This window comes from Camelina sativa, chromosome 18 (assembly GCF_030686135.1).
Source record: "Camelina sativa cultivar CO46 ecotype springtype chromosome 18, ASM3068613v1".
NCBI lineage: Eukaryota > Viridiplantae > Streptophyta > Magnoliopsida > Brassicales > Brassicaceae > Camelina > Camelina sativa.
The window spans coordinates 6,700,617-6,716,889 of NC_141897.1; the positions used below are offsets into that span (position 1 = coordinate 6,700,617).

At 40.0% G+C, this 16,273-nt stretch overlaps 2 non-coding genes across 2 annotated transcripts; both read right to left on the reverse strand.

Moving 5' to 3' along the window:
• Nucleotides 1–1,897: 1,897 nt before the first annotated feature.
• LOC147921623 (small nucleolar RNA R71) lies at nucleotides 1,898–2,004 on the reverse strand. The gene has a single exon (XR_015589847.1). It is a non-coding gene; the product is annotated as a small nucleolar RNA R71 (small nucleolar RNA).
• Nucleotides 2,005–10,305: 8,301 nt separating this feature from the next.
• On the reverse strand, nucleotides 10,306–10,410 carry LOC147921624 (small nucleolar RNA R71). The gene has a single exon (XR_015589904.1). It is a non-coding gene; the product is annotated as a small nucleolar RNA R71 (small nucleolar RNA).
• Between the last annotated feature and the right edge of the window lie 5,863 nt (nucleotides 10,411–16,273).

A 16,273-nucleotide genomic window follows, 5' to 3' on the forward strand; every position in this document is an offset into this window, starting at 1 on the left:
TAATCATTTTAGGATTGTTAGACCAAACCCATTGATTGCTTGGCTTGACTTGCATAGTTCTGAACATATCTCATCTGCTAGCATAACAACCATTTGGATTGATAACCCTTTGTACTACAACTGCATAGGGAATTGATACCATGGGTGAAAATCCTACTATCAGAGGGCAAGGTTGCCTAAGTTACCAACCATCATCATAGAAACCATCTATAACATGAACTGAACGATAACACAAGCTTCCTCTTAAAGCCCAACATCTACAGGACTAACTAAGTCTGCACACAAATAAGACCAAAAAACCAATCACACCTATGCTTATAAACTATCATCCAAGAGAACAAGATTGTATCTAGAAACTCTTCTCTAAGTAGAACATATAAAAACTTCAACTTTCAACCCCAATAAACCCTAAAATCACTGATCCTAATAGTCCAATTTACAATAAACGGATGCATCTCTTCTATAACCCGTAAATTTCACCATGTATACATAAAGTTACAACCTTTGCAACCCTGAATCTCTAACGACTTCAAATTGTGAATTTGCAAATGCCCAGATTTAGTGGAATTCACAAATCAAATGAGCTATTCAAGATAAATCTTCCATAGTTATTCATATCCAATAAAACCAACCTAAAACTCGTTTAACCAAATCTTTCTAAATCATTATAGTGAACAACTAATTCACTATAGCTACCAATATATCCATATCACTAATTCAATTAAAACCAGCAGAAACTGCACAAAAAAACCTATCCGGAATCCTAGAAAAACAAACAGAGATAGAAGAAGAAAGAGAAGAGAAGTACCCAAAACAGAACTTCGATGTTTTGATTTTGTAGTCTTTCTTGTACCACATATCGCAAATTGTAACCAAGTTTAAACGATACAACAATATTTATGAAATATCAAATAACCCAATCGAGAATCCCAAACACAAATGATACAACCCAATCGAGAATCCTAAACACAAACTGAATCGAAGACTTACGTGGAATCGATTTAGAAGATGACGAGGCAAGATCTCTTTCACCACTGTATTCATCAACCGATATCGATGAATACAGTTGCAGGAAGAAGAAGACGACGAGGCAAGAGCTATTCCGTCGAATCAATTTTGTGTTTCTCTCGTTTTGATTTTGTCGAGAGAGAGAGAAGAAAACGAAGAAAAGATGACATGTATCAGGTCTCCGTGGATCTAAAACGATCACCGCAGAGAGCTGTGTCTCACAAAAATTACAACTTGGAACTGACTTGTTTCCTTTCGTGTTTGTTTGTTTTACATTTCAGGTACAACCCGAGTACCCACCCGACCCGTCCCTCGATCACCTGAATTGAGTTGACCCTCGTGTACTCACTCGGTCAACTGTTTGTGCATGCAAACACGGTCCAAAGGTAGCAAAAAATTGAGTCATTTCATCGATAACATTGACAGACCTCGGCTGGTACGTCAACAACAAGTCCATCAACCGCAACCACCAACAATTGAGGAGGAAATGAATAATTAGAATGGTCCACCGGCTCCTCAATAGAGGACCAACATAGGAGCAGGAGATGCTCCATCTACTCACACTCAAAGACATGGAATTGTACCACCAGCAGTCCAGAACAACAACTTTGAGATCAAGAGTAGTCTCATCCAGATGATACAAAGCAATAAGTTTCATGGATTGCCAATGGAGGACCCATTGGACCATCTAGATGAGTTTGATAGGCTCTGTAGCCTAACTAAGATTAATGGAGTTAGTGAAGATGGATTCAAACTCCAGCTTTTTCCATTCTCTTTGGGAGACAAGGCACACATCTGGGAGAAATCACTCCCCAAGGAGTCCATCACCACCTGGGAAGCGTGCAAGAAGGCGTTTCTAGCTAAATTCTTCTCCAACTCCAGAACCGCAAGGCTGAGAAATGACATTTCCAGCTTTGTTCAGAAGAACAATGAAACGTTCAGTGAAGCTTGGGAACGTTTCAAGGGATACACAAGCAGATGCCCTCATCATGGATTCAGCAATGCTTCATTGCTAAGTACACTATACCGAGGTGTGTTCCCTAAGATACGGATGTTGCTGGACACCGCAAGCAATGGAAACTTCCTCAATAAGGATGTCAATGAAGGTTGGGATCTAGTGGAGAACTTAGCTCAATCTGATGGCCATTACAATGAGGAATATGATGGCTCTGTGCAATCTAGTAGCGAGGATGATGCCAAGTACAAGAGGGACATGAAAGCCCTCAATGACAAGCTGGATAAACTCCTTAATCAGCAGCAGCAGCAGATCCATGTCATCTCAGAGGAAGAGCAATTTCTGCAACAAGATGGGGAGAATGCTCAACTTGAGGATGTGAACTACATCAACAACCAAGGAGGTTACAACAAGGGGTACAACAACTACAAACCAAACCCAAATCTATCCTACCATAACCCCAACGTTGCTAACCCTCCAGACCAAGTTTACCCATCCACAGTACAAGGGAACCAAGGTCAGCAAAAGCCTTTTGTTCAATACAATCAAGGCTATGCTCCTAAGCAGCAGTAATCAGGCAACTACCACCAACCAATTGGACCACCTAGATTCCACCCACAACAAGGCCCGCAGAACCAATCCCAAGACGCTGATCTACGCAGACTCATTCAGCAAATGATACAGAGTCAAGCATCTGCTGCAATTGACAATGCCAAACGATTCGCGGAGAAGAGCAACAAGATCGATTCTGGGTAAATGACCTGACAGCTAAGTATGATTCTCTCAATACTATGCTGCAATAGCTAGAAGGCCACCACACCAATCAACCACCTCCAAAGATCAACCAGCTTCCAGGTAAAGCTGTTCAGAACCCAAAGGACTATGCAACCGCCTAAGCCATCTTTCTTGTTGATGACTACCTCACTGAGGACAGTGATGTTCAAGATGGTGAGGCTACAGATCATTATGGCATGAATGAGTACCAGTACTACATATCCGAGTACGAATCCGAGCCTTTACCCGATGGGACTGATCGAGTTGATGATCGAGCACTAGTTCGAGAATCACAAAACGAAGAACCACCCAAGGCTGTACCCGATGACACTCCCGAGCTCTTGCCACCACACGAACTTCGAGAGAAGATCATCAAAGAGACAACTTAGCTGGAGATTGAGGTTAAAGAAGCTGTCAAGGAGAATGGTAATGCAATTCTGAGGAGTGGGGTATGTTTTGATCCTGAACTATGAATTGAGGAAAAATTGGAGGATCCTGGTTCTTCCACTCTCCCATGTTCAATAGGCCTTAGGATTTTCAACAATTGCTTGTGCGATCTGGGAGCTTCAGTCAGCATCATGCCGCTATCAGTTGCTAACAAGATGGGGTTCAACAGTTTTAAACCCAGTAGTCTGTATTTGGTTCTAACTGATAAAACAATCAGACATCTGATTGGTATCCTGGAAAACTTGCCTCTCAGGGTTGGAAGAGTGGAAGTTCCTACTGATTTTATTATCCTTGATATGGATAAGGAACCAAACGATCCACTGATCCTAAGGAGACCATTCTTAGCAACAGTAGGAGCAGTGATTGATGTGAAACAAGGAAAGATCAGAATTGAGCATGGGGAGCATTTCAAGATGGAGTTTGGCGTCAAGAAAGGAATTAAAAGGCCAACTACTGATAGTCAAGTCTTTTCCACCAAGACAAAGCAAAGAAGAATCAAGCATCTTAAAGAAGTCTACACTACATTTGCTGTGGAACCAGGACAAGACCAGGAAGATTGGTTGAACCAGTCTATCCTAGTGGAAAGGATTCCAAAACCTCTCCCTCCTAAAACCCATACTTAAGGAGCATAAATATTCAAGCTTAGTGACTTAAAACAAGCTCACTTGGGAGAAAGTCCCAAAAGTATCTTTTATTTTGTTTTAATTCTTATTTATTCATTTTATCTTATTTTCTATTTTTGCATATTTACATTTATAAAGAAAAAAAAAGAAGAGAATAAAAGGAAAAAGGAAATTTTGGGGAACCCGAGGCTCTACCCGAATCCGTACTAGACGCGCCTGATCGTGTTCCCACTCGGGTGGCGTGTGGAGTCCGAATTCCATAGCCCAAGCCCACTCTCGGCGAAGCCCAAGTTGAAAACCTTAGAGGCAGCCACTTCTATTTAAAGAGTACTCTCTTTTCTCCAAGACAAAACCGATAAGTGTTAAAAACTTTTAAACTTCTTTCTTCTTACTTCTTCTCTCTCTCAAACTCGAGTGTTCTAAGATTTTCGGGAACTAACCCTATTGATCTCGAGTTTAGCTTTTCTTTCTCTTTAAGGATCCTGCCAATGGCACCTAAGATGAAGACTTACCAAAAGAAGGGAAGCAGATCAACCTCCGCCGCTGCTAGAACCGGAGGAGATGCCGCCAAAGTTTGCGATTCACAAGGAAGGGATAACGTTCCACATTCTCAACAGTTGGTTGGATGTTTCACATCCCCAACCCGATGCTCAACCCTATCAACCACCCGAGCAGATACTCGAGCATCCGATCGGGTAGATACCCGAGTTCTCTCTCTCGACCCAGTAGCTGTTGCAATCTGCTGATCTCCTTGACGTAGAGACCTGTCTACGTCCGAGCAAACTGTTACTGACCCAATGGAGGTCGATCCAGATGCAGAAGGAGGAGAATCGGAGGAGATCCAATCATCTAGGTTGAGAAGCAGATCTGCAGTTGCGAGGGGGAAGAGACCAGCTTCTGAAAAGGCTGAGAAGGTGGTTGAGAGAGCAGCAGAAGAGGAAGATCAAGACACGGAGGAAGAGAGCCGTGACCGAGAGGAGGAGCAGAGAGAATGCACACGCCTAGCTTCACGGAGACTGAAGCAGAAAGAGGTGGAGACTCCAGCCAAGCTCTTCAAGGTCCTCCGCATGATGAACTTTGTTGGTACCCGCTATCCCCACCAAGAAACAATGAAGCAATTGGGAATCGATAGAGATGTCGAGTTCTTGTTCGACATGTTCCACCTGGGCCAGATGATGCGAACCAACCTCGAGGCTTATGAGGAGGAGATGGTACACTTCCTATCGACACTGCGGTTACACTTCTTTGAGGACCACCCGACCCTACTACTCGATGGGGGATTGGGTTCATCACCTTCTCCGTGCGCAACAAGGAATACTGACTCACCTACAAGGAGATGGAGAAGCTGTATGGTTTCAAGACTGGGAGTGGAGAGAACATGGAGGTGAGAAAGGAGGAGATGAAGTCCCTATGGTTGACAATAGGAGACAAGCTTCCCTACAAGTCTACAAGCTCCAAATCTGCTCAAATAAGGATCCCTGTTTTGAGGTACTTTCACAAGTCTCTAGCTTGTACCTTATTCGCTAGGAAGGAGACTGGGAATGTGAACGATCATGAGCTCCAGCTGCTAGATATTGCCTTGTGTGGAGTCTTAGACAATGCTAGGGATGGTACACCACTAGGAGGAGATGTTGTAGATACTAGCATGGTCTTTGTGCTGCTCGATCAGTTCCTCTACCTTAAGTCTTGGGCAATGAAATCTGAGAGCCGAGATGGAGCTAGAGAGATCTCCATAGGAGGATTGGTCACACCAATTTTGTTAGCTTGCGATGTGCCCCTAAAGGGAGTGGTTCATGAGCGGAGATGGCTAGACATCGACTACCTCACATTGGCGAGGTTCCTGGCTTATGAAAAGCCAAATAACATGCTGCTCTTCAAGTTTGTCCATCCAACTGCCGGAGCCACCCAAATGATCTTGCCCAACGTCGTGTGCACCAAAATATGGCTAGGGGATAAAATAGATTTCACACCACCTTTGGAGGAGCTGCACAACCCGGAAGAGGAGTCCGAGGCAGGAGAGAGAGAGACGACTGGGCAAGGACAGGGAGACAACTTGGATGAGTATGATTTTGAGGAGTATGTGTGCTCTCAAAAGCAACTTGTTGGGGTGAGGGAAGCTCACAAGAGGATCGGCTGGCTAAAAAAGATGAACAAGTTCCTAGCCAAGAAGGTAAAAGACCTCACTGGCTCAGTGAAGGTAATGGGAGGATAGATCAAGGAGATGCAAGACAAGGCAAGTTGTGCCTCATCTCCCACTTCGGCATATGCACCCACATGGATGGGGAGAAGCAGACCGCTAGGAGGGATCCGAGGACTAGCACCTCCAGAACCTCACAGAGCATCATCTTATGAGCCGTAACCCGAGGAGGATGTCACCAGATCCGAAAGATCGCGGAGAAGCCACTCAGATGCTTATCCGACGCCTGAAACGATGGGGTACATGATGCCTTACCCGATGAACCCATCGAGCACCCATTCGAGTGAGTACTCAGGGCCTTACCCTCCGCCTTACCAGATGCCGTACACGATGTCGTACGCGATGCACCCTGCCAGTGGCTATACGGGTGATCATTCTGAACCTCTCCCACCATATCTGTCGTACTACTCGATGCCCTACCTGATGCGCTACGCGACGCGTTACCCGATCAACCCCTCGGATGTTGGTCCGAGTAGGTCGTCCGTGCGCATAACCGAGCTCTCTGATGAGCGAATACCGGCACCTGTTGAAGCCGGTGACGACCCTGGCTACCTGTTGGCGAGTATGGAGGCTGCTACAGCCTCCTTCTTCACCAACCCATGAGGTACCACATTCATCCAACCTTTGTAAATAACATTGCATTTAGTTTTATTTCATTTTGTGTGATTCGTGGATTCTTTTTCAGACTTTTATTTACACAGAGACTGTGTAATTTAAATTTGGGGGAGGGTCCTAGGATGTATATAACATTGTGTTTTATTTTCTTATTTCAAAATTTTGCATGCTAGTTTTGTCATTTGAGTCTGCATCTATTTGCATAAAAACCCTAAAAATTTGAAAAATTTGAAAAAAAAAAAGAGTGTTCCTGTAGTTGCATTTTCATATTAGGATTGTTGCATATGCATTTAGGGGACAATGATTAAAACCACCTTGTTTAATGCCAAACCTTAGGATTGAAGCTATAACCCTTAATCACAGTTCATTGTTGTTAGATCAATCTTTGGAAAAAAATGAAAAATCTTTGTTTAAAACCTTGTGTCTTTTGAAAGCTTCCTCCACTTGATTGAACATTGAATCATCTCTATATTATTGGACTTAAACTGACTTTAACTTGTCTTGCTTATGGGATCTGAATACTTGCTCATGGTAACTCTAAACTCGGGTTAACGTTCCATTTTTGTTAATATCTTCGTTTAACCCGATTTGGTTTTTCCCTACCCTTGAACCCAAACCATTCTTTCAAACCTTGTTGTGAATCGTTGAGTGAGGCCTTTTCATTATGCTATAGGTTGTGAAACCTTGAGAGTATTGAGAACGACAAAGAACTGGCTCTTGATTTAGCTAAGTTAGAATTTGAACTAGCTATTAGGATCGGTTTTGAAAGATAGATGGTTATCATGATTATTTGGGGTTGGGTTGAGTAATAAAAGAGAAATTAAAGAAGAAAGTCCCTAAGGTTCGATTCAATTAGCTCTAAGTCTCTAAGTAAAAAAAAACAAGAGAAAAAGATCTTGCTATAGTCTCCTAGAAAATAAAAAAATAAAATAAAAATAATATAGGATTATTATTAGGAGTTTAGCAAAGAAAGAAAAAGAGAAGAAGAAAGAGAGCTAGATGTCTAAAGTTTAGACCTTAGGGATTATAAAAAAAAAAAAAAAAAGGTTATAATCAAGGATGTGGGTAGTTTTATTCTAAGGGGTTTGATTAAAAAGAAAAAAAAAGGGGTTAATGAGAAAAGGGGTAGATTATCAAGAATTAAGATTTGGAGGCCCTAATTGTTCTTAATCTTAGATAGTTTCCACAACTGTCTAGCATTCTTTTTTTTGAGAGTAAGCCACCCAAAGAAATTGTTTAAAACCACCCTACAAAAAGCCTTACCCTTGAAACCGATTGATCTTGATTCACCTTCCTTTTGCAAGTATTCGCCAAACACTTTAATGAATGTGAAAGAGATGTTCTTTGGAATCGCAAGTCTTTACTTTTAGTTGGAGGATGAACTAGATCGATGCATGGTGATAAGCATAGGAAAATATTTGTAGGTATGTTGATTGATCTTAGCATCATTAAACTATCTTTAAGGACTATAGCTTGAATCCTTCGCTTAGCTCAAAAGGTCATGAGTCCCATTTTAGAACCGCACCACCCTACTTCCTTGCTAGAGGACTAGCAAGATTTAAGTTTGGGTGTCTGATAACTCTCTAATTTACATGTTTTAAGCATCTTTTTTGTCCATATTTTGCATTGTTTTTACCCTAACCTTAGCATTTTTAGGTCATTTAATGTAGGAATCGACATTTAGGCCATTTAGGGTGTTGCATTCTTGCATTTGCATATTTTGGATGAAAACATGTTCTTAAGAGCCTAAAATGGGGAGAAACAAGGTCAAATCCGAGCATGTACCCGAAGGAGCTATTGAGCAGGAAAAACAGTCCGAACACCAACCCGATCGAAAAGGATCCAATAGCAGGAAGAACAATCCGAGGACCTATCCGAAGAACAACCCGAACTTATCCTCGAGCACCTCATCGAGCAAACCCTCCGGCAGGACTGGGAAGCTAGGGTTAATGGGTTTCCATATATATACCCCCTCTTCTTCCTCTCGCCCAAGCACGCCAAAACACTCAAACCAGAGAGCGAGAGCTTCTAAGAAAGATCTTGAGCGACTCAAATACTTTTTTGACTTTGTTAGGATTCATTTTTATTTCTTTTTGCGTTTTCTTGATTCTACTCTCTTCTACTCTACTCTATTTTTAATACAATGCAATTCTCATTTGTCTATGTTTTTGTGCTTCTTTCCATGAGATCTGAGTAGTGTAGTAAAGTTTCTAGGGATGGGATAGAAGATTTTGTGTTCTTGATCGGTTAGGGTATCTTAGCTTTGATATTTGTTTTTATAAATTCCCTTCTAGATTGGTGTTGTTAATGTTGTCAACAGACCGAGAGGTTTGAGATTAGATCTAGGGTGTTTTACCATCGAGAGGTGTAGATGAAATGCTTGAATCAATCAGTGCTAGAGATTTACACACTTAGCCTAAGAGATTAGATGAGTAAGGGGTTTATTGACAATAATGAATCGGTTTGTATTGCCTGCTAGGTCATTTTCTCTAACGAGAGTTGGGTAGGGAAGTGATTAAGGTTGATTGTTTCTATCACGAGAGTGTTTTAATAATATTTTAGAGATTCATTGTCTAGGGAATATTTGCTTGAGGCATGTAGGACATCCATACTTGTTAGGAACACTTAGGAGTCGAGTACTCCATCCTTAGGAGCTTTCGTATTTAGATTGTTTACATTTTCAGTCACAACTCGATCCCTTACCCAAATAGGTACATGATCACCTGCTTCGAGCTGTTCATACTCATCTTCCATACTCGATCACCCCACCCAATCCTATACTCGAATGCTTGCATCGAGTATTTAGGTCGTGTGGTTCTTGTTTATTTTCTTTTAATCATTTTAGGATTGTTAGATCAACCCCATTGATTGCTTAGCTTGACTTGCATAGTTCTGAACATATCTCATCTGCTAGCATAACAACCATTTGGATTGATAACCCTTTGTACTACAACTGCATAGGGAATTGATACATTGGATGAAAATCCTACTATCAGAGGGCGAGGTTGCCTAAGTGACCAACCATCATCATAGAAACCATTTGTAACATGAACTGAACGATAACACAAGCTTCCTCTTGAAGCCCAACATTTGCAGGACTAACTAAGTCTGCGCACAAATAAGACCAAAACACCAATCACACCTATGCTTATAAACTATTATCCAACAGAACAAGATTGTATCTAGAAACTCTTGTCTAAGCAGAACATATAAAAACTTCAACTTTCACCCCCAATGAACTCTAAAATCACTTATCCTAATAGTCCAATTTACAATAGACTGATGCATCTCTTCTCTAACCCGTAAATTTCACCATGTATACATAAAAGTTACAGCCTTTGCAAGTCTGAATCTCTAACGACTTCAAATTGTGAATTTTCCTCCTACTGTCCACAACACAACCTTCACAATCAAGAGTAGTCTTATCTCAAGGGTTCAAAGCAACAGATTTCATGGACTGCCCACTGAAGACCCCCTTGCCCATCTTGATGAGTTTGATAAGATCTGTAGCCTCACCAATATAAATGGAGTTAGTGAGGATGCCTTGAAGCTGAGACTGTTCCCTTTTTCTCTAGGAGATAAAGCCCATCAGTGGGAGAAGACTCTACTTCCTGGAAAAATCACCTCTTGGGTTGATCGTAAGAAGGTCTTCCTTGCAAAATACTTCACTAGTTTAAGGACTGCACATTTGAGGAATGAAATTTCAGGATTTCAGTGAAGCATGGTGAATCTTTCAGTGAAGCATGGGAGCGCTTCAGAGGCTATCAGAGACAATGCCCACATCATGGATTCAGCAATGAATATTTGTTTGTATAGAGGTGTTCTTCCCAAGATCAAGATGCTCCTGGACACAACCTCCAATGGAAGCTTCATGAATAGAGATGTAGCTGGAGGTTTGGAATTAGTAGAGATGTAGATGGAGATTATAGTGAAGAATATGATAGCAGCTTAAGGGGAGGTGTTGATTCTGAGGAAGAGCATAGAAAAGATCTACAAGCCTTAAATGAGAAGCTTGAGAAGCTAGATAAGCTCTTTCTAACCCAGCAGAAGCAGGTACATGTTGTTTGTGAAGATGAGCAGTTTATGGTCTCATTCTATCCTCCACAACAACCCCAAAAAGCTTCTGCTATTGATCATGAGATGGAGGGTATGCTTCAACAACCCCTACAAGGCCAAGCTGATGGAGATATGGAAACTAGTAAGAAGCTCACAGAGATGAATAACAAGATGGACTGCACATACAATGACCTTAATATCAAGATTGAAGCTTTAGCTTGCAGACTGCTTCTCCTAGAGAGCAAGAGTGAATCTTCTTCTTTTAGACAACTGATTGGGACCTCAATTGACAATATCAAGGATTTTGCCACTGCCCAATCTATCTCTCTCAAAGAACTACCTTTAAAGCTCACTGAGGACAGTGAAAATTAAGTTGGGGAGGATTTTCTTCAACCAGAGGTGCAGAATGAGAAGAGAACTGAGCTTGAGACACCACTCGACCATTCACTCGACCATGCACATGGTCGAGTGCCTGATCGAGTCATTGCTCAAGAATCTAGCAAGCCGGTTCGGTTCATTCCTCCTCCCTATCAGCCACCTTTGCCATTTCCAGGACGGTATAAAGAGCAAATGCTGAAAATGTACAAGGCTTCTATTGATAAGCAAGCACTGATGGTCTTGAGTCATGAACCTTTGTTAAAAGATGTTGAAATGAAGGATAAGTCACAAGTTAAAGAGCTTGAGCAGAAGAAGCCAACTATTGATGGGCAGACCTTCAGGATGGAAGAGAAAGGTCATGAAACAGAGTCTGAAATCTTTGAGGGTGTGAATGGGGTAGAAACAGAGATTTTAGGTCACTCGACCTACCACTCGACCGAGCACCTTAAGTCACTTGACCGAGTGGTACCAAATCACCCAGAATGTCCAGACTTCATCCCCAAGCTTCATCAACAACAAGAGCCAAGAAATCCTTCCTCTGGTGGTATATCTGAGCTTCAAACTATCAACATTCTACATGATTCAGTGATGGAGTTAACAACTAAGGATGAGGAAATAAGTGGGCAAATCAAGCAGCTCCATGGTAAAGTCATAAGTCCCTCTCCAAAGAAAGCAAGGCAAGGTCTGAGCATTATTAGCAGACACATCTCTTTTAGCATTAACCCAGGAATAAGAGGAGCAATGAAATCTTTAAGAACTGAGGGGACTTCATCACCTCTCTATGACCCTTCCAAACCATAAGAAGTATGCAAAGTCAAGCTTAGAGACTTTAAACAAGCTCACTTGGGAGGAAGTCCCAAAGGTATCCTTGTACATATTGGTTTAAGTTTCTTGTTATTTTGATCATGTCTTCTTTAGTGTTATGGTTGGTCAGGTAATAGGAAGGGAGTTTAAGCACTTGGTGATATTCCAACAAATGAATCCCACCCTCAGCCCATCCCAAGTAATACTCCAACTCTATCTTTGTATATACACTTGCATTTTTTGTTTTTGTGTTGTTTCTTGATTCTTGAATCCTTTTCCAAATTTTTCTTACACAAGGGACTGTGTAATTTAAGTTTGGGGGAGGGTTTGAGATGACATTTGACATTGTTTTCTATTTTCTTATTTCAAATTTTTGGCATAAACATATTAGTATTTGCATTGCATCTATGGCATAGAAAAACCAAAAAAAAAATTGAAATTTTTTCACAAAAATCTTTAAAAAACAGAGTACTCATGTAGTTTGCATTGCATATTAGGATCTTGTTAGCATGTTTAATGTATTGCATTTGGGATCAATGATTAGTTCAGCCTTGTTAACTTGTTTGAATTCACTAAACTAGGATCAATGCCCAAGTTAATAGTACTTTGATGCTAGTTGAGTGGCTAGAAGCATAAGATTGAACCAAGTCTAGAATTCCTATATTGCATTCTGTCTAAACTGAAGCATGTTCTGATTTGAACTCATTTCCTATATATAAGAACCTAATATTGACTTTTAAATATCAGTTTGTGCAATATTTTAAACTCATGGATACTTTATACATATTTGGATCATCTTTCCCATTTTTACCACTCTTGTTGATCCAAGTAGCTGATTTCACCATTGAATCAGTTATCCCCACCCATAACCAACCTTTCTTTCAAGCCTTTTTTATTCTTGAGTGTGTGAGGCCTATTTTGGGATTGAGCTTGGTAGAAAGTGTTAGGTTTGAACTGAAAAGAATAAAACCTTGTATAGTTCTAGTTTGCATTTTTCAAACTAGATAGGACTAGGTGGTTTAAATTCTGGGTTTGGGACTTGGTGAGTTCAAAAAGAAAAGAAAAGAGTGAAAAGAGAAAGAAAAAGGGTAAAGTCCTTAGGAGGAAAGTGTTATAAAGTAAATTCAAGCTCTAAGTGAAAGAATGGGGTGTAGTAAAAGTTCTAAATAAGGTTCTGGTCAAAGAAAAGAAAGAAAGAAAAGATGAGTCTAGTAAAAAAGCTTTATGACTTGGGAAACAAGTAAGAAAGAGAACCTTAGCATTTAAGAAATAAACCCCCATTCCACTAGAGAAATCAGTAAGAAACCTCTCCTAAGACTTAAAAACAGAAAAGAGAAAAGGGCAAAAGAGAAAAGATGAAGCTTAAGGGTAGAATTAGGATATTATGGGACTAGAATGTTAGGAGCAAACACTTTGGGTACCTTTGGGTAGACAAGGTTCTATTATTGTATGAGTCTAAGTGATCTTACCTTTAACCTTCTTCTAAAGCTCAATCCATTTTTTGTGAGAGAACCCTTGTATTTGATAAGCCCCACTCAAAAGAGAGACCATTTTTGTCTCTAACCCTTATTACCAAGCCAAATGAGTTTAAATATTGCATAATCTGATTCATGTTCTTGCTTAATGAATGTTAAAGGAAATCACTGATTTGAATGCATGTGGAAGTCTAAGGCTTGAATCAGTTAAGGTTGTGAAAGGCTCGTCTAAAATCATTAAGTATAACTCATTCACCTTTTATCATAGTATTAGTAATTTGGACATTGATTCTAGCTAGTCTATTAACAGGTTTTAGGTTCTCATATCCCACTTTCAAACCTCTCTTCCTACTTATGTCTTGTTTGTTTGCTTGAGGGCAAGCAAAGACTAAGTTTGGGAGAGTTGATGAACATATATTTTACCATGTTTAAGCATAGTGTATACTTCTCTTTTGCATTGTTTAGTAGTAATTCCTTAGGTTTTATAGTCATTTCTATCCAAATATGCACTTAGAATGTTTAGAAGCATGCATTGCATACATTTGTGCATTTGGAGTATTATTAGGTGTTATGAAGCTCTAAAAGGCTATAAGGAAAGACTTGGTATTACTACTGGAGATAAACAAGATGATGGGAAGTATCAGGAATGGAAAACAAGGCACTCGACCAGACACACGGTCGAGCACACGGTCGGATTCATAACGAGCTCCTCAAGGATTGATTCGAATGAAGACCTTCCGTTTCAATTCAGCTTCCGCACCCTTCATCAAAGTTGTAGACAATCGAGTTATATTTCCAATTCCGGTGGTCTAAGGTCAATCCGAGGTGTATTGAAAGATTTATCCCTGTTTTAATGTACAGATATCGTCCGAGAGCGAAGACTATAGCTACTTGACGGACCAACCACTCGACCAATGCGCTCGAACCACCAATCGACCGTGTGCAACTCGTGGACTCGACCGTGTAATACTCAGGGATTCAGTCGTTTGTCACCAAGGGAATGGACCACTCGACCAAGCCACTCGACCACTTGTGGTCGAGTACAACGAGCCGCCTCTCTATTTTGTCACCTAGCCAAAACAGGGCTTCCTTCCCTCAAGATATATACCCCTTGTACCCTGTGGCCACAAAGAAGGCAGAAAATATCTTTTTAGGAGTGAGAGAGAGTCAGAAAATCTAGTTTTTCCCCTTTGGAGATTTATTTACTTTATTGCATTATTATCTAGTTTTGTTCTTGTTTTTTCCTGAATTTTCTTAGTTTGTAATCTTTATAACTTTCTGTGTGTTGAGAATATGGGTTTGATACTTTGTATTGATAATAATGAAGCTACCTTGTTAGAAGTAGAGGCTTAGGATTGAACCCACAACCTTCATTTATAGTTCATTGGTGCTTGTTTAATCTTTGGGAAAAAATGAAGAGTCTAAGCTTAAAGCATTGTGTCACTTGAAAGCATTTTCTTCTAGTGTAAAGCTTGCATGATCATTGCAGCATCTCTACATTATTTGGACTTTAATTTGATCTTTGAATTATCTTGCTTATGGACTATGAATGCCAGCTTATGGAACTTTCATATGGGTTAACAATCTCTATTTGCCACTCTATTTAATTTAACCCAATTTCTTGCCATACCTTTGAACCCCAACCTTTTCTTTCAAGCCTTGTGTTGATTTATTGAGTGAGGTCTCTTTGTTGATAATGCTATAGGTTGTGAAATCTTGAGAGTATTGAGAATGACAAAGAACTGGCTCTTGTTTTAGCTAGGTTTGGAATCTTTAGAACTAGCTAATAGGACTGGTTTTGAAAGAGATAGGTAGTTAAAATTTTGATTTGGGTAAAGGTTTGGAATCAAGAGAGATTAAGGGGCAAAAAGAAAGAATTACTTGGTCAAAAGAAAAGAAAAGATTTATCTCTATAGTTAAGTTTGGTTAAAAGCTCTAAGTCTCTTAAGAAGAAAAAGAGAAAGAAAAGTCTAGCTGATGTCTCCTAGAAAAGTTTTATAAAACAAGAATGCTAAAGCATAGTGTTGTAAGAATGGGAGTTCATCAAAAGAAGTTTCAAAGAAGTAAAAAAAAAGGAGCTTAGGTTTAAAGTGAAGCCTTATTCAAAAGTTTAGGACCATAAGTAAAGAAGAAAAGGGGTTTAAGTTGAGTCAAGTTGAGTTTTTGGGTTTAAAAGAAGGAAAAGCAGGATGAGGAAAAGGGTAGAAAAGCTTCTAGGTGGGTAGAATATCAAAAGCTAAGCTTTGTATGCCCAAATTTTTCTTAGTCATAGATACGTTTCACAACTGTCTAGTATTCCTTTTTTGTTTGAAATAAACCACCCAAAACATTTTTGCCAACCACCACTTTATAAAAAGCCTTTCCGTTAAACCAATTGAGCTTGATTTATTTTCTATTTGCAAGATCACACCAAACACTTTAATGATTGTGAAATAAACCACCCAAAAACATTTTTGCCAACCACCACTTTATAAAAAGCCTTTCCGTTAAACCAATTGAGCTTGGTTTATTTTCTATTTGCAAGATCACACCAAACACTTTAATGATTGTGATAAGCATAGAAAAATATTTGTAAGGACTTTGATTGATCTTAGCACCATTGAATTGCATCTAAGGACTGTGGTTTGAATCCTTTGTTAGTGCTTTTTGGCTCTGAATCCCTTTTCCAAACCTCTCTCTCTCACTTTTTGTTTGGTTCTTGCTTTAGGACTAGCAAGAGATAAGTTTGGGGGAGTTGATATCTTGTGTTTTTATGTAATTTTAGAGCTTAATTCTTCATTGTTTTGTGCATATTCATGAGCATTTAGGTTGTTTAGGTTGCATTTTGCATCAAGTTTGTTATCTCAGATGTTTGAGTAGAGATATACAAGGAAAATGTTCTTTGGAGCCAAATAATTCAATAATTAGCAATACAATGGAAGACACACATTTGGATGCACAC